Raw genomic sequence first — 25,166 nt, 5'->3', positions numbered from 1 at the left:
TATATATATATAAAAATATAAAAGACAGAGGGATCCATTTGTGCAAGATTTGCATTTAAAACTTTATGGTCTCTCCCCGCCCCCTTCCCTGCCTTGTGTTCTCTGAGCAGCTTCAATTTCAACAGCTTTGATTTGAGCCTTTATGAATCATATCTACCAAAGTTGCCTTTGATAGACTTGTCACATTGCTCGCTGAATGGCAGAATGGTAGGAGGAGGAAAAAAAACCCCCAAACCAGTCATGAAGTTTCTCTATTGGAAGAACAGCTGACAACCCCCTCTCTCCAGGAATTGTCAGCTTCGCAAACAGTTATTTAAGCTGAAAATGCCAGGAAAGGATCTCTTTAGGATGTGTCAATTGCTTTCAGGTTTAACAACCTGTTTCTAAGCAAGCCGAGAGCCTCCATTCAAAAATCCAAATGCCAAGTCAGAAACTCCGGAGAGAAAAATCAGAAATCAAAATTTTTGTGCCCCTGCCCTTCAGGTGGCATAGCTTGTCAAGCATCCCGTGTTTGCAGCTCGGGAAAGCTGCACATTGCGAATTAAAGGAAAGCAGCGCTTTGACTGGGTGGTGGAGAGAGGGACGTTTCAAGAGTGCCAGGAAGGCGGCTCCGTTTCTTTTTGCAAAAAGAACAAAAAATCAGTGGTGCAGAAGCAGTGTTTTCTTCCACTCAGCACAGAATCAGTGTCTAGAGATGAAGACTTAAATAGTCTCATCTCAGTAATGCTGAAATTGCCAGGTGGCAGTGGTTAGATTCTGATGCAGTAATAAATGCCTTAAAAATACCAAGAGCATATCAAACTGGCTTCATTTGCAATTGCTGCACTCTCCCTGTCCCTTTTCTTCCCTTCGCCTGACACAGTTCAGTGGCTTGCCAGTGTATTTAGTCAATGAGAGTTAATAGCCACATAGATAAGCATGCATTATTTTCTAGTACCAATTATTAGATCAGCAGATGCTCTGGGGAGTACTTATTAGAGCACATCACGTTAGTAATCCCAAGGTGTAATTATACTTGCAGATTTCTCTTGCTTTAGCAGCGTTGACAGTATGGTACAGATGCTTGGATTTGGTGGAGGGGGGGTAGGGAGTTCGGCATTTCACTCACTTTTCTTGCTGGTGATTAAGAATGAGGTGTTTATCTAACGACAGTCTTTTAATGGACTTTAATGTGAATAAGACATAAAAATAGCGATTGGTAACTCTGGATTTTGCTGCATGTCTAAATCCCTTCGTGCCGTGGTAAACATTTGGCATGACCTTTCACCTTAGCTTTTTCTTTTCTTTTTAAAAAAAAGTGTTTAATTGCTTTGTACTCAAACATCATTAATGTTGAGCAATTGCATCTTGGAAGCCCATCTCCAATAGGCACGCTTGTAAATAGACCGCAGCCCTAATTATTTCTCTCCTGGAAAGTGTTCAGGTGGGTATGTCTTGGACTTTAAACGAGCTTGTGAAGTTTTGAGTGTCCGTGGTGAATGGGAAGGGAGTAATCATTATTTCCCAAATGAATGTCGAAGGCGGGGGTCAGATCTGTGTTAGGAATGTTCCCTCTGAGCTCCGGCTGAGGGTTTCAGTTCGGGCTTGACTCATGTAATAGTAATACCCTAAATATTATGTAACTAGTTAATGAAAAACTCTCCCGAGTGACTGATTATATCAGACAGTCCCTATAAGTAGTTAAGACCACTGCTTCAAACCAGCCGGGCTTAGAAAGGTCAGATGCGGCGGATGGAGCTGTGTGCGCATTGTTGTGGTTTTATCATATGATACGCGATGGTTTAAAATTCAGAAAAGAATGGAAACCCAACCAGGTTCACATTTTAATGCCCTTATTTTTCTCTGAAAGTAAGCCACTAACCTTTCTGAAACCTCAGGCACCAGTGATTTAATTGCGGTGTTAACAAAAATGAGCTTTTAAGAGTTAAAATACTTTGTCAGATTTAAAAAGTATCGTCGCCACAATAACTGTCAGCTGTCTTAGATTTCTGTAAGCTTTGGTTTGCTATTAAGCTCCATAAAGGAGCACATAATGGGTTTGGAGAAAAAAATGTCTTTGGTCCTCCCTGTCTTAAATTAACTGTCTCATTTGAACATTATTATGCAGTTTTCCCTCTGTACAAATTTAGTGCAAAATTGAGTTACTTCAGTGTCTTGAAAACCTCCGTATTTTCTTTTTTACGGTTATGCAGATGAATTGCACGCCCATGAAAATTGGGGAGCAGTCTTACTAAATGGTAACCAGGCTTGGCAACAGGTTATATCAGGGCTTTGTGACGGGGGCCCCCCCGCCATGCACCATGCGGGCCGCATGCCCCCTGGGCTGCACGCAGCACTGCTGAGCTGGCCTCCCCAACCCACCGTGGGGGCTCTCAATGCAACACACTACACAGACCCTCCCCCAAGGTACCACGAGGGCCCCTGATGTGCCACGTGCGCTCCCTGCACGTGAGGACACGCTGTGCGGGGTGTCCAGGTCTCTCTTGTTCCAAGTCATCTGGCCATGGGCTCCTTCAGCCCTGTGGACCACATCGCGACACCCCACCCTGGGCAGCAGAAGCTGGAGGGACGGGCAGTCTGGGGACTTCAGTGGTAGGAACAAGAGAGCACGAGGGCCTGGGGGCTGCAGGTTTTAACCCCTGGGGCGGCACATGCGGCCGTTCAGCCACCCTCAGGGTAGGTAAAGTTCCCAGGAAAGCTTTGCTAATTTACCTCCACCTTGACGTGTGCTAGTTTCCCTGGTGGATTTTGTGTGATGCGGACCAACCTCCACCGGGGAGGCGGGAGAGGCTGCCGCTCAGTTTTGTCTGCGGTCAAAGCAAAACTTGCAGTCCTGCGTTCAAAACGAAAGGTCTTAAACTGCCGCCCCTCTGTCTCTTCTGCTGGTGAGAGAAGTGATAAGGTTGCGTCTTACGTCATCTTGTTCAGCTCAGTCATTTTAGTAATGCTAAGTGGGGTTTTTTTCTTATTAAGCGAGCAATTTCATGCACCATATTTTCATCCATCTGTTCATATGTGAACTCTAAAGCTCATTGTTTTGCCTGTTTTTTTTTTTTTTTTAAGCCTTACTTTTAATAAGACCTTGGATTAATGAAACCTAACAATATGAAAAAAAAGATATTCACTCTTTAGAATTCATTTGGAAACTTTTGCACGTTGTGTTTCTCGGCCGGCACGGGCACTAAAAATGGACTGGGCTCTCTCTTTCTGGCTTTTCTGTACTGGCACAATGCTGGGATGTGCTGGTCGAAAAAGTGCAGGGAAATATTTGTATTTTAATCAAACATCGTTTCATTAGAATGAATAAAAAAAAGCAAAAGCAAAATGACTAAGTTGTAAAACTTGTTTCAGAGACATCAAGGCCGCACAGGATTATTAGATAGTCTAGGCTGACCTCCAGTTTATCACAGGCCAATACATTTCCCTCAAATGTCTTGTATCAATCCTGACTTCAGTCAGGCCAAATATTTCAGTTCTCCAAACCTCCCCCCCCCCCCCAAAGGCGTAGCATAAGAAAGCCAAAGGTGCTATTGGTGTTTGGGCCACTGCTTAATTAAAAAAGTGTGAGTGGTGAGCCTAAGTAACCTGACAACATCTATTTAATAGTCCAAACTGTCTGATGTGGAGAAAAATGCATCAGTAAAGTTAATAAAGTGAGATGATGTCCAAAAGACTAAAAAGGTGCCCATTTCTACCTCTGGTATGCTTATGAACTGATTTGGTTCAGCTCAGATATAAATTGATTTCCCCACCCACCTCTTCAGAGTCTCTTTTGGTGTAGGTAACTTTTCCTAGAGTATTTTTATATAGCCTGTAATGATGCTCCATGCTTGGGCTAAATTAATCAGAGGGGTTTTGATCTGGTGAAATCCTCCAGGGATCAGATGGTGTAATTCTTGCAACACTTGGCTAGAAAGCAAACGGTGTCTTTCTGGCTAATTAGCCTCAAGGAAGGAACAGCGCTTCTATACAAATGTTCTTAGACAAGAAGCAAGAGAATTAAAATGCATAAGCAGAGGAAGAAAATACACGAGCCGAGCTTGCAGATTGTGAGGAATTATTTTTTAAAAAATAGTGTTGCAACAGTTGCTCTGCGCAGGGAAGTTTAACAAACGAGATTAAAATCAAGCAAGACAAACCATAATGCCACGGAGCGAGACCTTCCCTAACTCCCCCAAATAAAATCATGCCATATCCCAAGGCTTTCAACAAATGTAAGAGAAGCCAAAATGAGGAAGACAAGAAACCAGAGGAGAACAACTATTAAATTGAAAGCAAAATAAAGGAAATGCATTTAAACCACTGGTTCTGAACCTTTGTTTCACTCCAGGCGCTCCTCGGAAAACCTGAGCTCCAAGCTTGCAGTTGTTTCTTGACTACAGAAAAATAGCAGAGCCATGTTTCTGCTGCAAAGACCTCGGCAAGACCCCAACAGATTCCAGACTGTTCATCAATTATTGTTTGAAATCTCTGGGATTAGCTCGTGAATCCTGTTTGCACGTCCTAACAGCGCTAATATTGCCTGGCACCCGTAACAAAAATCTCAGGGTGGCCCTGGTTGACGGTCACCGATTTAAACAAACACGCTGCAGAGTCGAAGTTCGGAGAGTAGGTAAAGAAAAATGAGAATCATAAAAGGGAGGGCAATAAGGAACCAGGAGAAGCAGAGCCATGGTGAAAGGGAGGAGGCAAATGAAGGGTGGAACGTAGAACAGAAGCCGTAAAATTTAGGTCAGACGACCATGGAAATCTTGGGAGCGCAGGCCAGGCTTCAGTGGTCGGTGGCAGGAGCAGCAGAAGAATTCGGTTCGCTAGCAGGATCTTTTGTTTCCCTGGTGTGGACCACTGATGGTAGGTGCAACGTGAACGCGGATCCATCGCCAACCAAGGCTTCAGTGAAGGGTCCTCTCTGGGTAGCCTGACATTTCTGACACCAAAACCGTTTCTGAAGAGTTTAGCATCAGTCGCAGTTAAAAGATCATTCGTCTTCTCTTCGTTTCATGCAAAGGTCACGAAAGCTGCAGGGGTGCTCTGCTCAGACACGGGTTGAACATGTGCGTGGCGCATCGTCCACCTGTGAGCAGTGCATACGGTAACCTAGCTTTTCTCGGGGGGTCAGTTTTATTGGTCATTTATAAACATACAAAAAGAAAGACTGCGGCAGAAAAGGAAAGGGAGCAGCTGCTGTCCTTCGGACAAAGGACGGGTGCTGGATTGTCCATCTAGGACCGTCCCTGCTGTCCCAAAAACGGGGCTCCACATGCATGCATTTCCTGCGGGTATTTATAATGCTTAAGTTCCAGCATGCATTGCTGCTCCTTTATTCAGCATTTGCCATAGTAGACTTACGGTTGTGGGTGAGAGTTTGAAGTGTCGTTTTGGGGGATTCTTTCAGTTAACGATTGCTGCGGACGCAGGGGTTTAGACATGATGGTGGTTCAGGAGGCCACACTACGTAGTGGCACCTGCAGTCATGTGAGCGGAGATCAGCACCGGACCTAGACTCCTGGTAGCCCCGGGCAAGCTTTTAGCATTGGCGGGGCCCCCCTTTGCAAGAGATGATGATGATGATAATAAAAATTACTATTTTCAGGCCCCCTTTCTGTCTGGACCCCAGGCGGCCACCCGGCTTGCCCATGCCTGTGTCCGGCCCTGGTGGAGATGACTAGGGCCATGCTAGCACCGAGGCTCACGCTTTTGGGTGCTCTTGCCTTTTTATTCAAATAGCAGTCCTTGCAGAACAGTCGCTGTTGAGCAGATGGCTTTGCGTCCAGCTCCTGGGTCCCGGCTCCCCATATGAGAAGTGGACCCGGTGACTGCCGAAGGCTGGGGTCTGCACGCGGTGCAGTGGTTTTTGTAGAGGCCTCGGATTCCCTTTTTCCCATCTCTGTCCACTCGCTAGTTAAAACCATGGACTGAACTTCAGGAAGTGCCAAGAATAGCGTGGCCGGGCTCCGCTCTTCCTCTGACAGAGCATGCCAAAGCAAGTCTCCAAACATCCGCTCGCTTGCAAGTTGTGTTTACTCTTGAATACTGATGCTGTGCGTACGCTCGGATGTCGGGAACAGCCACGCGTGGCTCAGGCAACTGCGCCACCAGCTTGCACACGAGCGTGTGAGTTGTATAGCTCCGGGAGTTGGAGAGTGGGGGGTGTGAGCGTGCAATAGAAAGCCAGAAGGGAACGGGCAATGTAAAATGAAGACCCAGCTGGGATGCAATTATTGCATCTCCCGGTCAGGTCCACGGGTCCGTTTAGATGGGGCCTGCAGGCTGCGTGCGGCTGATGGAGGCAAAAGCCCTTCTCGGGGGGACGCTCTACATAATTGAAATGTTCGGTGCATCTTGGCTTTCGCCTCGCACCTTTTGGACTTCACATCTCCGTCGCTGCTTGCTCTCCTGCCTTTTTGAGCTGGATTTAGCCCCCATGGGGCAGGTGGTCTCTCACTTAGTTGAAAGCTTTTAACTCTGATTCTGTGCGTGGCACATATTTTCATGGGAATATTTTTATCGTTCCAAGCTGAATCTCCGCAGTAAGGGAAGAGAGACAAGAAACGGCCCCAGTATCGCCTGGCATTGTCACTAGGGCTTGCAATAGGGACAGGTTTAATTTTTTAGAATAAGCAGCGTGATTATTATTTTTAAATCCCTTACTCCTGCGGTTGGTAATACACGAGGCATTTATTCAGTTGTCGTGTTATCCCTACTTATCCAGCATTTGGGGATACTGAATACAGTGTAAAATGTGTAATTTGTTACATAATTATCCACTGTAATTTTAGTTTTTGCATGAATAAACTATTTAATTAGAACACGAGCTTCTAATATTTCAGGACGTACTGAACAGAAATATAATTGATTATGTGCCTTGCCCGCGTCGCAATCCTGAAGTTATTATGTAAGGACACATAACTACGTTTAATCAAACATTGGCTAAAGCCAGCTGCTCAGCAGCACAGTTTTGGCACAAAGTGAGTAACAATTTAACAATTACCGAGCACTGCTGAAAATAGTCTTGCATGAGAATGGGCTTTCTGCTGCGAATGTCAATGGCATGCAGGACACCTCGCAGGCAAGCCTCGCAATGCAACAGACCTGAATAATCAGGACTGTTGGTCTATTAGGGAAAACCGTGGCTTAACAAACCCGTGGAAGGAAGGGCTGCATTTGTTTTGGCGGTTTTAATTTCTGCGAGTCCCTCCGGCTGTGCTTAATGAAGTCATCGACTGATTTTCGAGGGGAAGTTATATTGGGGGTGGGGGGGCAGAGGCTGCCGGGCAAGGGTTAGCTGGTAATATGGGCCGGGTACTAGGAGGGCATGTGACAAGTGATACACTTCCCTCCCTCCCTCCCTCCTCCCTGCCCGCAAGGTTTGGAGTGAAACCCTTCCCTGACAACTGTGCCCCGCTCCCCACCCTATCTGTACTGCAGTCACATGGAGCAGTTTGCCTTTTCTTTTTTTGCACGCTTTAAAATGTAAACTCAGCTTTCTGGGGGAAAATGGAAGCTTTTTCTTATTGAGTGCAATTTTGCCAACTTCCTCCTGCGAGAGGCTGCAGTGGGGAAAGCGGGGGTGGCTGGGAGAAGCTTTGCACATGCTCCCGGCTCTTTGGGGCTGGACTGACCTCGCCTATTAGGGGACCAGAAAGAGCTGGGGACCTTTGAAACCCATTCCCTGTCCTGGGAGGGCTTCCCCAGGTGTCTGCATTGTTCTGAAATTGGTTGTTGCAGGAAGGCACACGCTGTGAGGTTGTCCTTTGAGGGTTCGGTTCAGCCTCTCCCCTCTGCCCCGCTCCATTGCCAGCTGGAGGGGGCTGCCTCCTCCCATGCTCCCTGCAGCGACAAGGAGGGAAACTGGACTGGACTGGCCTGGCCCATTTAACCGCAGGGCCTCGGAGCTGGCCAGACTGCAGCTTTCGGATCCCAGTCAATTTATGCCACTCATGTATATTTTTAGAGCCGAAGTGTGGTGTGTTGCAGCATGTCAGCGTTTTTGGCAGCATTGGAAGCGTGTCAATCTGATGTCAAACTGGGCGTAGAAGTACCTTCCATCCACAGAAATGAAATCTCATCCTAATAGGTAAATTGCAAGTGTTGGCAGTCGCTGCACAGTCTTTCTGGCTTCCATACCGCAGTCTGAATCACGTGCAGCGTAATTGCAAAACCTTTGGGTTTTGGAACTTGAAAGCTCTGTGTGTGTGTGTGTGTGCGCGTGCGTGCGCACGCCATGCATATTACAAGCGTGCAGCACACGTATATGTATATCACAAAATGTACATCTATATAGGCAGTATATAGCATGCACATTACAATCACAATAGAAATGCTACGATGAAGCAGAACGATTCTTGAGCTCGTCCGCGTGGTTACAGCAAACTCGGGGACCAGCGAGCTGCGATCTGAAGGCACTTCAATGCACGACTGGTCCGTAGAGCCACAGCTAAGGTTGCCCAAACACGGTGACTCCAAAGGATGCCGTGGTAACTGGGAAGGTGTCCAAGGGCTGCATTTAACTTGCACATACGCTTACATAATCGCTGGAAGTAAGGGCACACAACCGGCGCTTACTTGATCTCTGACCTCTCTCTCACACAAATGGAAATCACTGCCTCCCTGAGTTCACAGATGAAGCCCGTCCACTTAAAGGAAAAGGAGTTTCGCTTTCCCTTAAGTCTGTCCGTCTGCCTTAAGTGTTCATCTCTCTCCTTCTTGCCCATTTTATCCGGTTTTTCCCTCGCTGGAAGTAAGGGCACACAACCGGCGCTTACTTGATCTCTGACCTCTCTCTCACACAAATGGAAATCACTGCCTCCCTGAGTTCACAGATGAAGCCCGTCCACTTAAAGGAAAAGGAGTTTCGCTTTCCCTTAAGTCTGTCCGTCTGCCTTAAGTGTTCATCTCTCTCCTTCTTGCCCATTTTAGCCGGTTTTTCCCTCCCCCCCCCAATTTATCCATTTTTTTTTTTTTCTCCACAATCACTTGCCTTTTTTCATCGTGCTGGCAAACACTTTCTTAGCTATTCCGACCTGCCTACCCTTCACCCTCCCATTTAAGTCTCACCGTGCCCAGGAGCAACCACTTTACAATACTTTGCTTGTTTAAAATGAAACTGGGACTGAACGGGTCCGCACACCCGACCTGATCCAGTGCACAGTCATGCTGGCCTCCCCCTTCCCTCCGTGCTGTGTGTCAACTCACTTATTAGGTTGCATCAGATTTTAGGCCCTAGTTCTGCAAACAGATCGACCGGGCAGGCTACTCTTCCGGTTTCCTGTTTTATTTCAGCGAGGTTTCTTGTGGGTTCAGGAGTTCACCCGCAGAGATCCAATATTAGGCTCTTTGAGGTAGCCACAGTGTCTTACTGTGTGTTGTGTAAAGTCCTCAGAGTGAAACTTGGCACGGAGTATAATATCCAATAATAAAATAAGAGCGTCCAGTCTTCCCGTTCGGTTCTCGCTCCGCGTTTGGAAGCAGAGGGTGACCGCAGGTAGCAGTTCATAATTATTCACCGGTCACAATCTCTGTAATTTGCCTCAGCTAACATTCCCACGATGCTTCCTGTCTGTCCTTTCCTCCATGTAGAGCAGGGCCTGCCATCCTCCATGCAGCTGGGGGGCCACACCAGTGACCCCCGAGCCCCCAGGGTCCTGTGCTGTGCAGGCACCCACCCACCTGCCGCACAGGGCCCTGGCTGGGGGCTTCTCTGCTGCAGTGTGCCATGCAAGTGCTCCAGGCCGCGGGCTCCCCCAGCACGGTGGGATGCACAGCCCTGCCCCTTGGAGTGGGGGCAGGAAGCGCAAACTGGGGGAGGGAGAAGGGACGTGGAGACCCAGCATGCTCCTGGAGCCAGAGCGATGTGGGGAGATCTGGGGGCTGCATGGAGCCTGCAGGTCGCCCCTCGGACAGTCCTAGCATAGAGGATATTGTGGCAAAACGAACGCCAGGCAGACACATTGGGAAGGTGCCGTGGTTCTCCCTGAATAGGCCTTTTCGGTTAGGAAACCCATTTTTAATGCATGGTTCCCCTTTAAAACACGTGCATTAGTGCCTCACCTGTCAGGAACCTGATTTTGTCAGGGTCTTTTGTGATGCAGCATAAGCAGGAGAACAAACTCGAAGGACCCAGGGTGGAAGGTGTTGGCAAAGCATCTTGCTTGTAAATTGGGTAAATCTCATCTGTGGGAAGGAGCTGGTGGAGGGAACAAAGGGTGCCAAGGCCACAGCTGGTCACTTTTTCAGTGGACTCCCAGTTTAAGTCTGGCCGGCAGCCATACAGCAAAATAGGAACTTGGGAGCGCCTGGTCTCGTGCTCCGATCACTGGACACCCTTCAGCATCAGGCATGGCATACTTGAACGGCAAGCCGTGCTCAGGAGACCCGGGAATGACGTTAAACGTGCAGACTGTCCGATCAGGCTCCTGCACGGGTTGTCTGTCCTTCCTGGGTCGTGCCTCGGAAGCGGTGCTGCCTCTCTTTGTGGGCCCTGCTCCCGTCTTGCTCCATTTCCGTGCCTTGGGCCGTGGACCTGGGAGCCTGCAAAGCTACAGGGCACATCCCAGGCACCAAAGTCCCCGCTGCCCCCTTCTAGGAGGTGCTTTGCTGCAGCAAAGGCACACAGCGAAGACTGCGACTGCAGGTGAGCAGCACAGCAGTGCCCGGAAAGTTTAGTTTGCAGCCTTCGGCAAGGGGCCCAGACAGATGAGGGTCTAAACTGGGGCATCACCTTCCTAAACACTCTTCCTCGGATAGCTCCTTCCCATGGAAAAGCTCATCCAAGGGCTCTGAAATGCCCCAGCGACCCCTCTTCTGCATCATTTGGTGGGTGGAGGTTGCCAGTATGTCCTGAGTGGGGCATCGTTTCACTTTTGCGCCTCGTGAATCCCGAGGGGATGATGACGCTCCTCATAGAGTGGCTGTGCCCCTTCACTAGCTCAGAGGTGCCCCCGACCCTCATCCCGTCCCTACCAATGCAGATTTAGTAGAAAGTCGTTGTCACAGTCAGGAACATACCTGCTGTTTTTTGGTACTGTCTATACCCAGAAACCTCCCTTCCCTTCTCTCTCCGTGAATGTGTGTAGAGGGCTCCATCGTTCCTCTGCATTTTTAACGTGGCACGCCATTGCTATGGATAACCAGTAATTAGTTTCAGTTCACACGATGTCCCCTGCACGTTCCCTTCCTAACCTATGCATCCGCAGGATGCGCGCGGCCCCTGGCCTTCTGCAGATGGAGGCTGGAGGCAGCTTATCTCTCCCCTAGTATCGTGACACCTGACACACAGATTTAAAAGCCTGGTAATTACACAGTAAAAGTCGAGGTGGCTGCTTATTCAGGTCTCCACCTCCAACAGCAGGAAAACATCCTTTAACTAATTACATTTGCCTGTCTGTTCCTCCCCCCACCTCTTCCAACAAGGAGGCAGCAATGTGAAGCAAAGCCGTCTGTAGAGATGTCTCTCGGGTCCCAGGGGGTTTGCAGACTTGGGTAATCACGCAGGGGATGCTACGAGGGTTGAACAAAACATGCCTTGCATTGAAGCACAGCAGTTTTCTGCCCGTCCTTAGCATTGCTGTTTTTTCCTGATTTTGCTCAGCAAAATGCTGGTTACAGGTTGGCTCCTTTTACAGGCCTGGGGGAGAATGCACTTCTCATATTAAGAGTGCGTGGAAGCTCGTTCCTCTCTTCTACGACTCTCGTTGCTGCGTTGGGGAAGGAAAGGGGTGGGGAAAAAGCAACCCTTCCCTAATGAATATTGAGATAACTTGAAAGATGGGAATGCTTCATTTTCATTCAAAGGGGCACCATTAGTGTAGAAATCACACTTTTTAGGCGGGTATCTCTGTCTACAGAGAGATGATTTCTTTATACACACGCGTACATTTGATAGTGCATGTGCGTGGTGGGTGGTTGTACTTGAGACACAGGATTTTTATGATATCTTTTATTGGACTGACTGTAGTCGGGAAAGCTGTTGGACAAGCTTTTGGACATCAGGGCATCTGGACCTGGTTGCTTGAACATCTTCTTGGACCATCATGGCTACAACAGCACTCCAAGCCTACTACACCATAGAAGGTACCAAAATTCACCATTTACAATGGAAAATCCATAGCATGAAGAAGGAGGCAGCCAGGCTGACCTGAGGAAGGGCCCCTGATGCCCAAAAGTTTGTCTAACAGCTCTCTCAACCACACAGTTGGTTCATTAAAAGATAACACTTGTCCTCTTGACATTTCCTGGACTATCACCGCTACAACCCTGCTGCGGCATGTGGTTATACTGTGATACTAAAGAAAGGCGAGAGGCTGTTCTTGCGTTTCAGCCTGAACGTGCTTTCATGTGCTGCCCTGGGTGCAGTTTGGATGTGCTTTCGCTGCCCAGCCCTGGGGTCATGATGCAGCCGTCGGGCTGCCAGCAGCACAGGGGCATATTGGAAGCTGTCTACCAGTTCGATTGGACTGGAGCTTTCACAGGGCATCAAGCAGCATGATGCACGATGATTCAAGTTTCTTTTCCGCAGCCCGATTGTCGAGCCCGACCAGTCTTGCATGTCGCCCTTTCATAAGCTTCCTGTGCACCGTGGATCTGGCTTGCTGAGATGTGCAGTGGCAGCGTGACGAGCGGGCACGCAGGAAGTCCTTGGTGCAGATGTGCCTGCCAGGCCCTGTAGAAGCAGCATGGTAAGGTCTAGCAAGGCAGGGGAACGGGGTTTTTGTAATGACTTCTGATGTCTGAGTAGCTGGGCTCCCAAGAGAGCCCTGGTCATGCTGTTTTCACTAGAGCAGTGCTCACTATGGCATGGGGCTGCGGGGGAGCAGAGCCGTGACACTGGGGTTTTGCTAGCAGAGGCTATGTCATATGGACATGCCTGGCTTCAGTGGATGACTTCCATGACTGTAGGACTGAGCCTATCTGAGAGCCTCAGGAAGAACGCTATGGCCCGGTAGTGGAAGGCCAGGTCTCACGCATGTCTTGAGCATGCTGGGCCTCCACGCCTGCAAACTGGACGCTTTCAGGTAGGCTCCCATCAGCATGATCAGGGCCCACATTTGAAAGGCAGTCCAACATAAGCCTGTGACACATGACAACACAAGCACGATGCATCTCACACGACGTGTCAGCGAACAAACTCCGCTTGAGCTCACCTTAGGCCTTCAAATGATTCCAGACCAGCTTCCAGGCGAGGTTCTTGGGTAAATGGGATTATCTTTTATTAGACCAACTAAATATTCAGTTGGTCTAATAAAAGATAATCCCATTTACCCAAAGAACCTCGCCTACACATGTCCTTAGACCAGCACGGCTACAACCAGCACCCCTGAGACTAGCTTCCAGGCACTGGAGCACTCCTCTAGTAAGCTTTCTTGCTCTTCTTGGGTATAAGAAGAAGCAATTGATTCAGATGTCAAAGCCTTTTTGTTTGCCTATGCAATGGCAATTAATATCCAGTTAGAACATTTGGAGCTGATGTTTTCCACTTTTGGCTTCAGTTTCCTAAGCTACCAAGATAGGTGATGTTCTTGGCCTTTTGCATTAAAACAACGCATAGAAAACTTTCTCAATAGCAGCTTTGTTCGTTTGCTTTTAAACACAAGGACTGCCGTTCTTGCTGGTTTGGAGCCTTTGTCCTCCATTCCCCGTGTTGCCAACTCTCATGATTTTATCACAAGTTTGGTGGTGTTGTGTTTTGTTTTGTTCCTCCCTCCCCTCTCTCAAAGCCTCAGCTTCTGGAGCCATGTGATTACTTGAGACTCGGCTTCCATGGAAAAAAACAGATGGATCTAGCCATCGTGGCTGCAACGTGTAGGAGTCTCATTGCTGGTTCGCAGCACGGAGCTTCTCAGCCTCATCTCACCTGAACCAGAGGTGCCCAGTGGGATTCGCAAAGTCAACAAGGGCACCTTTTTCCCTTTAAATGGGAAGAGAGAGGGGACTTGTGTATGCAGTGCCAGGCGGCGCTGTGCAGAGGTGCCTTGCACCAGCTCTGGATGGGCTTGCTCCAGACCTGGAAGCAGGATAGCTATGCAAGTGCCATACTATGTCCAACGCTGCATTTCCCAGGGAAGTGCTTTAGTCATGAAGTTATTATGTAAAAGGATCCCTCCTTGTACATGCGCCTCACCACCGCTACCTTTTCCTCTTCCAGCCATATGTTTGGGGGGAAGTGGCCATGGGTACTGAAGTCAGTGCTGTCAGTCGGTGCAGGCGTGCTCAGAGCACACCTACGGATTGGGTTTCTGTAGGGGCTTCTAGCCAGTGAACAGCCCTTGAAGGGGGAGAGGTACCCAAGTGCTTGGCTGAGCCAAAACGATGGCACCTTCTCAGCATGCGCCATAGGTGATTGCTTAGGCTTTCTGGCAGAAAACTTACGTAGTCACTTCGGAGGCTAGGGCTGCTGAGAGTCCCTTTTCCTGGATGTGGGCACCTAAATTCTGCCCAAGTTCCCGTGTAAACCTGATCCTCACGCACAAGAAGGCAAACCAGGGAAACTGCCAACATGATGGTTTAAGAAAATCTTGTTGCAAAGCCAGTAGCAGGACCTGGGGGCCTGGGACTTCTGCTTGCTTGTTTTGTGGGGTTTTGGTTGCATTATAACTATAGGGATTGGCCACACTTCAGGCCCACCTCAGAGGGATGAATTCAGATGTGCTGGGGAGACAGAGGCACCGTTGTGCCAGGGCTTCGTCCACTCCCACGCTCTGTCCGTGGCAGTGACCGGCACCAGGCACTTCCGAGGAGCGTTTGGGAAGCCCCCTCGGTGGGCAAGTGTGGAATAACTCGCCTCCCGGGAATCCTCCTTCCTAACACCCATTAATCGTGGCCTGGTTTCTGCCCTGAAGCAGGCGTTGTGTTAAAGTGGGCTCCCTTCCTGCTCAAGCCGTAATGCCAAAGGGCTGGAAGAAAAGCAAGCTGCCAGCTGATGCCCTGCTACCATTCAGGAACTTGCCCCAGCTTCTGATTTGCCTCTAATTCTGCACTGGCCCTAAACATTAAGCCTTGGAGACCACAAAGGGCTGGAAGTCTGGAGCCGACCCCATGAAGTCAGGATGTCGCTGGGTTAGGAGTCCAAACCCCACTGAAAGTCATTGCCAGGGGTCGCTGTATCGCCCGCTTTTTCTTGCCCCATCTTTGTGAACAGTGTTTGATGCAGAAACGACGACTGAAGGCCGTTTGCCGCCGTCGCTGTGGGGTTGCCGCACCAGGGGTCTGCACGTCCCCTTGCAGATGTAGGTGTGACTGCCTTCTGTGCAACGTGAGATCAAGTTTGGGCTTTGCAGACCTGATTGTTTTGACTGGGCGATTACGGAGGACGGAGTGAATGCCGATTGTTGATACTGGGAGATGCGCACGTGCACCAGAACCAGAGGACGCCGTCAAGGTCACAGGGCTGAGAACGTCACCCTCTCCCTAGCTTTGCCTCGCCTGCCCGTGCCCTCAGTGAGTTGTTTTCCATGCACATGTTTCTCTGATCAGTGCTTGAGCTTAAATCCTTCTTCCCTGCAGTCCACAGCAGCCATGGCCCTGCTGAGCCCCGAGCCGCACGTGCTGTCCACGGCAGCCGCCCTGCCCCGCACCCCTTATTCTTGTCTTGAATATAAATAGCTTGCTGGCTGCTTTGCTGGCAGACCTGGCGCTCCGAGCAGTTTTTGCATGACCTCAGAAAATGCTGCCAGACCGGCTCTGCGAGCGTGCACGGCTAAGACGGCGGTGGTGGCGGGGAGGAATCTCCATGGCGGCAGAATTAAGTTTCGGGCAACGCATTGGTTCCCTGTAAGCGGAGCAGGGGAGAGGGCCTGTTCCTGCCTGGTGCACGTGGGGTTGGCTGCGACCCCCATTGCTGGTCCCGCTCTGCGCTGACCTTCCCTTCTCCAGGCTGGAGCATGGCAGGAGGCCACGTTCTTCCCCGCTCGCATACGCTTTGCACGGGTGCGGGGATCAAGTCCGCAGAGCTGCAGCGGTGAGCTGGAGTGTCGACGATCCAGGCAGTTTGCAAAAGCAGCCTCTTCTCGCGTGCAGGCTCTCATCCCTCCCTGTCGTTTCAGCTGCCGTGTCCTAGATCTGCTTCCCTGCGCGTATTGTTCAGTTCAGCTCTTCCAGAGCCGTTCCCTCCTCCGTGCAAACTCGCTGACTCTTGACTGCCTGGCCGCACCCCACCTCCTCCTCCGCTTGTACCATCCGCCAGCGGTGGACCACAAGCGGAGGTGGTGGGGATGAGAAGGCAGTACGATCCTCATTTCTCACTGGGGACCACCGGTTCCTAGACCTGTATCATCTGTGCAGATGTGGGGCCGGGGGGTGCAAGGGGAGGAGGAAACAACTCTGGGCTCTAGCGAGACCCTGATTTCAGTATCGGAGGTGCGGGCTGCGAAACTACAAACGTCTCCTGGGAGCTGTGACCTGTCACCACCAGGATGCAAACAGACCCCTAGCCTCTGCTCCCATCTCCTCGCTCTTTATGTCGCTCCGTTGAGAAGACGTGTTCGCAAGCACGTTCTCGTCCCGCTGGCAAGCGCTTTGATTGAAGCAGCGTGCGGGTTCCCCTGGGGGAGCAGGTGGCCCCAGGAGTCCGAAGCGATCGCTCCACATGGCTTCATTTTGTTTTGCATCAGCTGAAAGCTCCTTTCTCGAGCTCGTTTGTCTCGCAGGATCGGGACCACGCGGTACAGCGAGTCGTCCCAATGGGCTTTTCTGCTTGGGGCCAGGAGGGGTGCCAAAAGGAGGGGAAACCTGGCCTGCTTTCTAGCTGGAAGCAGAGAAAAGTCTCTCCCCTTTTGTGCCCCCATCACAAGCACAGCGTCTTAGTGCCTCAGTAAAGCTCTGGATACCGAGTCACAGCTGTGTTGTGTTTTTTTTTTTTTACCTTGCGTGAGAGTGTAGATGATAAAGCTTTAGCTTGTCAGCTGGCTTTATGAATATGATACTGAAAGAGATACTGCTATAATCTACTAACAAACACGATTTGCATCAGTCTGGAGAGAATTTGCAGGGCTCAGTGGGGGAGGTGGAAAATGAATCCCAACCAGGGGAGAAGGCTTTGTGTAGGACACCTACTCCAGCACGTTCCCTCTTTAGATAGTCCGGGCACCTAAATTAATGGATGGATATGTAGGGATGAGGAAGCAGCTTGTGTTGAGGAGCTGGACGCTGACTGAAGATCTGGGCGCTGTTCCTGACTCTCTCCAATCATGGACGATTCGGTACCATCTCTGTTGGTAAAGTGAAGATAAAGCTTCCATTCCCCTACCTTTTGTCTGGCTAATCTATCTGCCAGACAAAAGATTAGGACTTGCTTCACAATCCTTGGGGCAAGGACTGTTTGTACAGCACCTAGCACAGTGGGGTCCTATTCCTGCTCGGCTCCTTGGGGCATTATCCCAGTGCATGGGAACGACCAAAGCAGATCACACCGGCACCCTTTCTGACCCAGGGTCCCACCGCGGTGCTAACCAACACCCAACCGCTCGAGCGGATGTACCAGGCCATTGCAAGTAACCGGCCTAATCTGAAGTGGCTCAGGACGCACGTCTGTCCTGGAGCAGGGTGACCACGAGCCCTTCCCAAACTCTGGTTGGGATATTTTCCTTTTCAGAGTTTGTTGAATTCCTTGCTGTACAAATGTCTAATCTTGTTTTGAATCATGCCAGGCTCTTGGTGTTAATGATAATCTGTGGCAGCGAGTTCCAGAGACTAATTACGCATTGTATGAAGAAACACTGCCGCTATGGCTATTAATAGCAGTCTGCACTCCAAATAATACTTGCCTTTCTCATCTGAGCCGCCTGGTCACTGACTTCAGTGAGACTGTTTGCACAAGGAAAATCAAGCAGGAGTTAACCCCAGACGGCGTAGCACAAGGAAATGTGCCTCCATCTGGCTGCAAGCAGGCAGAGGTCGGCAGTACCTGGAAAAACTGTTGTGTTTTATCTTGGTGCCATGTAAGATTTTTGAGCGGGAGGTTTTCCAGCGTTTCACAGACAGGTGCCCTCTTCCTTTCAGCTACTTCGGTCCAGCTGAGCAGTTTGCGCATTGAATTTGCCATGAGAGCCGGACCACCTTAAACGTGCTCTACTTGCAAAACCATTGGCACAAAACAAAACAAAGCAAGAAAACCGACCCATCAGGTTCTCTAGACACGCAGCGCTTGCGTTGGTGTCTGCGGGTGTGCGTCTCTAAGCAGAATTAAATACTTTGTGGAACCCGAAGGGTTAAGAATTTCGAATTTTCCTCCTGGTTTTGCCCCTTTGTACATGTGGCTGCTTGCCGTCTTCTGCAAACTCCTCTGTAATGCAGCTATTTTGTCGAATTGCTTTGCCAGTAGTATATAATTTTGATTTAACTGCTGTTGATGGCAGCGCAGACAAGAACATTGACACACACTTCCCCCCCCTCGCTTAAAATGATTCATGCATGAGGCTGGATTTGGCATTTCGCTCGGGAGCTCACGGTCGGGACCCGGGGGGGAGAAGGGCCCATTGTCCCTCCTTTCGAGGCAGAGGGCTCATCCCCTGCCTCCGGGGTAATTCACGCTCCAGGGCTGTGGTTGTCAGCTGCCCATGGCGGGCCCGTGCAAGACGGGCACGGGACATTCCTCGTACCCACTCTGCATAAAACCCGGTTGCAGTTTGGCCCCCAACTACAGGCCACGCTTGCAGTGGGATTCTCAGCCTGTTCGTGGTCGGGTTGCAGCTGCCTGCAACGTGGCGCTGATCCGTACGTGTGGACCCACAATCCTGGCCTTTATTAGCACTTACCGGGGCTCTCCCTAACCCGTGTGACTAGTAATGACGACCCCACGGGGAAGTGGGAGAAGCAGCATCCTTTTTACAGGTCTTGACGGGGAGGATTTGAGCCGTGGAGGTGGTGCGATTTGCTGAGGGCCGCGTGCAGGAAGCCTGCGGTCGGACCAGGACGAGAACGGGTGTCTCTCGTCTCCCGACTCTGGGCCCCTGTCCCAGGCCCCTCTTCCCCAAGCGGCTCTGTTGGTAATTTTGCAGAATTCAAAACCAATCTGAAGCAGCCTTTGAATTACAGATTGCGGGGGGGGAAAGGCTTCAGATTTCAGTCTGAAACATCCTGGATCTTTCTGGTGTTTTTACTGGGCCACATCCTGCTCTCTCTGGATTGGGACTAGGTCTGGCTCCCTGGATGGCATCTATTAAAAGCAGAGCAATAAGTAAGTGGTAACAGATCAGCCCAGGAGGTTGGCAGGGCTGCGGATATCAAACCCAATGTACCGTGGACTTGCCCCAGTCACAGCTGGCTTGCAATTAAGTCTGGTTACCTAAGCAATTACAATTAGATAAGAATAACAAAGGCAGCCCATTTGAAAAAGCAGGACTGGACCCAGGGCATCTCTTGATTGTTTTCTCTTGTCACATAATTGAACCCTGAGGTCCCCTCTGCTCCATGGGAGGCAGGATATTTTCATAACTGGTTTATAATTATTTCTGTTGTGAAACCTCTTCTGAGGTATTAACATTAAAATAATAAGGGCAGCACGATATCGATCCCGTTCCTGTTAAGGGGGAGGTCCCGCACGTGGCACGCTGCTTCTAACGGTTTTGTCTGTGAAGCCCTTTGGAGAGGGAAAGTGCAAGGCGGGTAAATGCAAGCCGGAAAGTGTGCGAAGCAGAGGTTAAAGAAACAGCCGATTGCTTCCAGTGGGAGCAGGCCAGCTCGGAGGGGATGGACAGTAGAGACAACCGCTCCTTTGCACAAGCGTGCAGTGGCATGGACAGAAGTCACTTCTGTACAGGACAGCGCGCTTCCAGAGCTCTAGCGCTCTTCCCAGCTGCAAGGCTCGCAAGGACCATGGCCTTGCAGTGAGGTCTCCATAGGTCTCCCCAGCTCCTCAGCATGCAGCAGGATCACGGTCGCTACAGGGGATCCCTTACAGACGAGGTCTGCGGGCTGGCACAGCAAGGGCCGCTCCTTTGGACAGCATGTGCTGCCCGGGGAGTGGGGGTAGCAGGGGTGGGTGGTGTGCTGCTCTGAGCACAGGGGACAGCGGTTCGGCCTCTCCTGCCGTGGGTCCGAGGGCGTGTGATTCTCCGGGGAGCAGAGCAGACAGGACACTGGACTGGGGGGTTCGACGATTGTGGCTCTGTTCCCAACTCTGCCACTAACTGCTTTGTAACCTTGGGCGAGTCACTTTGCTTTGGAGCAAGCCTGTTTCCTACCCTTGCCTGGTAGACTCATCTCTTCAGGGCAGGAAATGCCCCATACTACGTATACCAAACGCGTGGCGTGTACAGCGGCTTCCCCGAAGGAACGCTGAGCTCGGGAAACATTCCTGACACCAACTTATTATAACAAAGAAAGCAAAGCCAGGGGAGCCCCTTGTATAACCCCCCGCATCGAGCGCAAACATGAGGGATGACCAATGCCTGCCCCGCGTGGAATAAACTGAGCTTTGCCTGCACTAGAAAATCCAGGCTTTTAAGTTGCAGCTCATTGTCAGTCCCTGGAGCTGTCATTTGAAAGCGGTGCGCTTGTATTCTCATAACCAACGACCCAACCTGTGGTTGTCAAAATCAGAGAAGAAGGATTTTCTCCTGCGGTCTCCTCCTTTTAGCTTCCCGTCCCCGCTAACTTGCAAAGTTGAAGGCTTTTGAGCGGGGCCGTGGATTGGTGCTGCGGGCTAGCAAAGCCCCAGCGTGGACTTGCGCTGTTTGGAACGGGCACGAGCTGTCGGCGGGCAGGGACTTGGGGTTTCTCTTCTTTCTTTTTCCTGCGCTGCTTTCCTCTTGCTGCCCAAGCCCACTGCAGAGTTGACAACACACGCAGCAGCCCTCGGGAAGAACATCTTTTGTTTTTGTCGCTTAGCAATTCCAGGCTGACTTTGAGTTTCAGCAGCAGAATTCACCCTTCCCATCCCAGAGCCGCGGCAGGCTCGATCGCACGGACTCGTTCGAGCTCTCACGTAGGCATACGTGATGGCTTATCCGGCGCCGCAGGAGGAAGCGGGTGCTTTGGGGTTTAACTGTGTGGCTTCTGCTTAAGAGAGTGCCGTTCTTTAGGACGAACCAGCTCTTACCCCTGGAGTACCTGGCTCGAGCCCAACCTGCCGTCCGGAGAAGAATAAGGTGTAGTTTCAGGGTACTCCCTAGCGGGCAGAGAGCTGTGTTGCAAACCTAACAAACACGTTGCATAATGCAGCCCCTCGGTGGTCTTTGCACATATTAAACCCAGAGCGGACCTGTTTATCAGCTACGATTGACTCTTTCACCCCCAAAGAATTAGGAGCTCCCCAGGGCAAAACTTGAACTCCTCGGTGGGGAGAGGGCAGGAGAAATTTGCAGCTGCTTACGTGGAGTTTGGGTGGTGAATAAAGAGAAAGCTAATGCAGAGCATCGCAAGCCACGTTTGATATTCAGCATCGAGTCGCCTGTTTACTCTGGTCTTGCAAAGGCCGAGCTGAATCTGAACCATCCCAGTTAAGTCCATTAAACCTGGACCCGAGGTTCCTGGGTATGTCCCAGCAGAGAGGCCCGGGAAGTGTGAGTATGGGTCTCGGGTACGATCGTGGATGATAAGAAAACGCTGTGCACACACCTTTCAGGAGAGGACACGGGTGGTTTTTGGTTTGCAGTGGCAGGGATGGTTGTATTAAACTAGCAGCGCATGGCCAAAATACTGCACCTCGGTCACAGGGATTAATCTAGCTGGGAAGGGGGGGAGGTGGTTTTTGCTAACAGAGGGGTGCCTCCTGCCGCCTCCTCCTGCCCAGTGTTGAAGGATTTAGGAGCGATTGTGTGGGAGGATCCAGGACGTGAGCTGAGGAGCCCTAGGAAAAGAGCGTTTGAGCTGAACTTCATTGGTGTCCTGTTCGTAAAGCCAAAGCCTGAGATATGGGGGAAGCTTGGCCTCTAAACAAATGTGCTTGTGTCTGGTTGTGTGTGTGGAGCAGACTGGGGAAATTAATTAAGTTCACATCTTGTGTTAAAGTTTAGTCTTTTGAACTGCACGAAATGGAAACATTCAGCGCTGACAATCTTCTAAGCAAAACATCTAGCGTAAACTTCATCATTGGCATTCAGAAACGAGCCATAATCTAGCACTTTTTTTCCATGCTTCTCACAATATTTTGGAGTAACTGGAGAACAAACATTGGATGGGCGCATTCACACTTCACTGGCCGAACCTGACACGCAGGCATAAGCCTGCATTCTTCTCTTGGAAAAAAAGAAAAGAGATGGTCTTGCTCCTGATCTTTCACCTGGGAGTGTTTTCTTGGTGGCCCCCCCGTCTGTCGTTTTCCACGTGGAGAGGGCGAGAGGCTGCTTGGGTGTTGGTGTTACGTCAAAGAGCCACTGTCCAAGGAGCATGCGGATTTGAAGTCCATCTCTCTCACCGGTGCAATGTGCCCTGCATGCTCTTCTGTTGTCCGTCAGTTCTGGTCTTTCCCCACTTGCCGCCTGCGGTCGTTCGTCAAGAGAAGCTTTTCTTGCAACGAGGAAGCTTCTGTCGGTCTTTCGAGTCGTCGCGGCTCAGGCCACAACACTGTTGACTGTTTCAACAAGAAATGTTGGTTGACCTAGCGTAAGGAAAGACATGCCCCTTGGTGAAATGTTAGTCCCTATGGCTGATTTGTGGATGTCTTCTTAAAGTGCCTAGAGAGTTAAAATAATTAGCATGTACAGAGACGAGTGATGCAATGGAGCCAGTTCTGCTCCACCGTCGAAGAAACGCTTGCGACTAGATCGTAGCCTTTACTCCTGCTTTCCAGCTTCTTTTCTTACTAAAACCAGATGCAGCGCAGAAGGGGGCGGGGGTATATTCCCGGCAGAGGAAGCTGGCATGCAGTTTTCCAGTGTGAATTGCAATGCAGGAAGCAGTGACCAAAGGCTTTGGCGTGACGAGGACTTAACGCAGCACGGGCGGTAGCCGCTGGGAAAGGCCAGGTCTCCGGAGGGCACTGCCAGTCTCGGAGGGTCCTGCACCCAGGCCGGGGTTTCCTTTTCAAGGAAGCACAAAGGTTTCCCAGCTGAAGAGCCCGGCTGCGTCGCTGGCCCTCTGACCAAGCGGTTTCAAGACCTGAAGCATTCTCCATGCCTTTTATTTGTCCTGAGGATGCCTTTCATCCTTGAGTCGGCTCCCCTCTCCTTTCTTCCTCACGTTCTGCCACGCACTCGCTGTAAGCTGGTCCGAGCCTCGGACAAGCAAACCCTTGTTTTCCCTCCCGAGAATGAAATTGTACCTTCCCAGGCCCATTTAATCAACTCAGCCTTTAAAGAGCTGCTGTCAGGTTTAATATTTTTATATGTCCTCACTTGCGCTACGAATAACCTCTCCTGTTATTACACTGCAAAGCGTCTTGGGCTGAGGCTGGTCTTCTCTGTGCGTGCCGCTGCTTCACCTTCTTTTTAGGCTTGCCAAAAAACGAGCACAGCATCTTGCCTCCATGGAGGCAGACGATCCGGCCCCGGGTCTTTAACGGTAAATTCTAAAATCTTGGTTTTGCCGATCGCTGGAGCATCTTAATGCCTGCAAAGCCCTTGGCAGCTGGGATGCCGTGGCTTGTACTTGTTACGCTAACAGTCCCACTTCGTGGTCCGTGCTGGTCCCTCTATTTGTAGTGTCCATCTTCTGTCCTTTGTTTTGAACTTGGATTCAGAGGTGTAACCATGCCCTGCATACTACTTGGCCCCCTGCACCTCCTCAGCTCCGGTTCTGGGTTTGAGGAGGGCAGAGAAGCGGTGGTGTTGGCACGCGATGGGGAGCTGCTGTGGGAGGGAGATGTCAGCCCCTTTTTTGCTGCCGTGTGTGTCAAGCATCCAAAAAAAGCTCACTGGTTTTTGGCAGCCAAAAAAAGGGTGACATCTCCTCCTGCTCCCCCACCACAGCAGCTCCTCCACCGCACGCTGCCACTGCTTCCCTGCCTTTGCCGGTGCCGGAGTCGGAGCAGGGAAGGTAGCAGGCTGAAGGGGGGATAGGATAGGAGGGTCAGCCCCTGCCCCAGCTCCATTCCAGCATCCTTAGGCAGCACTTGCCCCGCTCAGCTCACCCACCCATCATTAGATTACTGCTGAGATGATCAGGCTTTCAGGCAGAGGCTCCCGCTATACAGAGCATGCAGGGCAGGCCCAGTGGTGCCCAGCTACATATTTGGGTCTTGAAGGTGCCGCATCAGTGCAGATAATTATATGGGAAGTCAGAGCTCTGATTTGTTTGATGCTGCAGAAGCTGCCTCTTCCTTTAGTCGAGAGCAGCACACATGAAAAGGAGTGGCTTAAAATGAAATCCTCTCTGCCGAGTCCCCCGGCGTACCAGGCTGTGGGAACATGCTGGTGAAGAACAGGCTTTAAGTCAACTTTGCAAATTCCTTCTTCCTCACCCGAAAACTTCTCTGTGGTTCTGGGATCGCAGGCGGCATCTGTGGGAACATGCTGGTGAAGAACAGGCTTCAAGTCAACTTTGCAAATTCCTTCTTCCTCGCCCGAAAACTTCTCTGTGGTTCTGGGATCGCAGGCGGCATCCCAAAGCAACAGCTCGGGCGCTGAAAGCTAAACGAAGCGCGCAGCATCTCCACGCTGCGGTGCAAGACGTCCCGAGATAGAGTCAATGGGTGCGAGTGTATGGATGGTTTATGACGGGGCAGGAGGCTCCCCTTCACATCAGCTGCCCCATGGTAATTCCCTGGTGACTGTACACACTCTTCTTCCCCTGGGATAAGTGGAAGCTAACCCATGGTAACTTAGCCTTTGGTCATTGAGGGGTAAGGTACCACTGGTTAGCTTCCTTTGGACGCGGGTTAAAAACATGTATGTGGCAGCTGATGTGAAGCAGCAGATGTACAGGAAAGCCCTGGTGCCTGCTCCTATGCCCATAGCCAATACATTGAGCAGTGCCTGTGTGTTTTCAAGATCAGAAGATGCAAGAGCCCTTCTGACATTAAGAACTCGATGCATGTTAAATGTGAGCCCCTAGGTGGATCACACGGGCCGTCCAGCATCGAGACATGTGCTTAGCCTGGGACCCATCGGCCTTAATGTCACTTGTGTTGGTGGAAGCACCGTATGGGAGCGTGAGCTGCAGAGAGGTAAGCCTCACGTAGGACCGTGCACTGGTGAGAAGATACGGTGCAGTTATTGCCCTGGGATGAGTTTCCTTACTGTAGAGATGGCCCCAGTCCCAGTGTTACTTTGCAGCTTGCTTTAGGAGAGGAT

General features: G+C 50.6%; 1 protein-coding gene across 9 annotated transcripts in view; it reads left to right on the top strand.

Annotated features, from left to right (window-relative positions):
- The window catches only part of NCOA1 (nuclear receptor coactivator 1), a 247,091-nt gene that overhangs the window by 72,254 nt on the left and 149,671 nt on the right, over nucleotides 1–25,166 (top strand). The gene's annotated exons all lie outside the window — the stretch shown is intronic.

Source organism: Alligator sinensis, unplaced genomic scaffold (assembly GCF_000455745.1).
Source record: "Alligator sinensis unplaced genomic scaffold, ASM45574v1 scaffold637_1, whole genome shotgun sequence".
Lineage (NCBI taxonomy): Eukaryota > Metazoa > Chordata > Crocodylia > Alligatoridae > Alligator > Alligator sinensis.
This window is presented reverse-complemented; position numbering and strand designations above follow the sequence as displayed.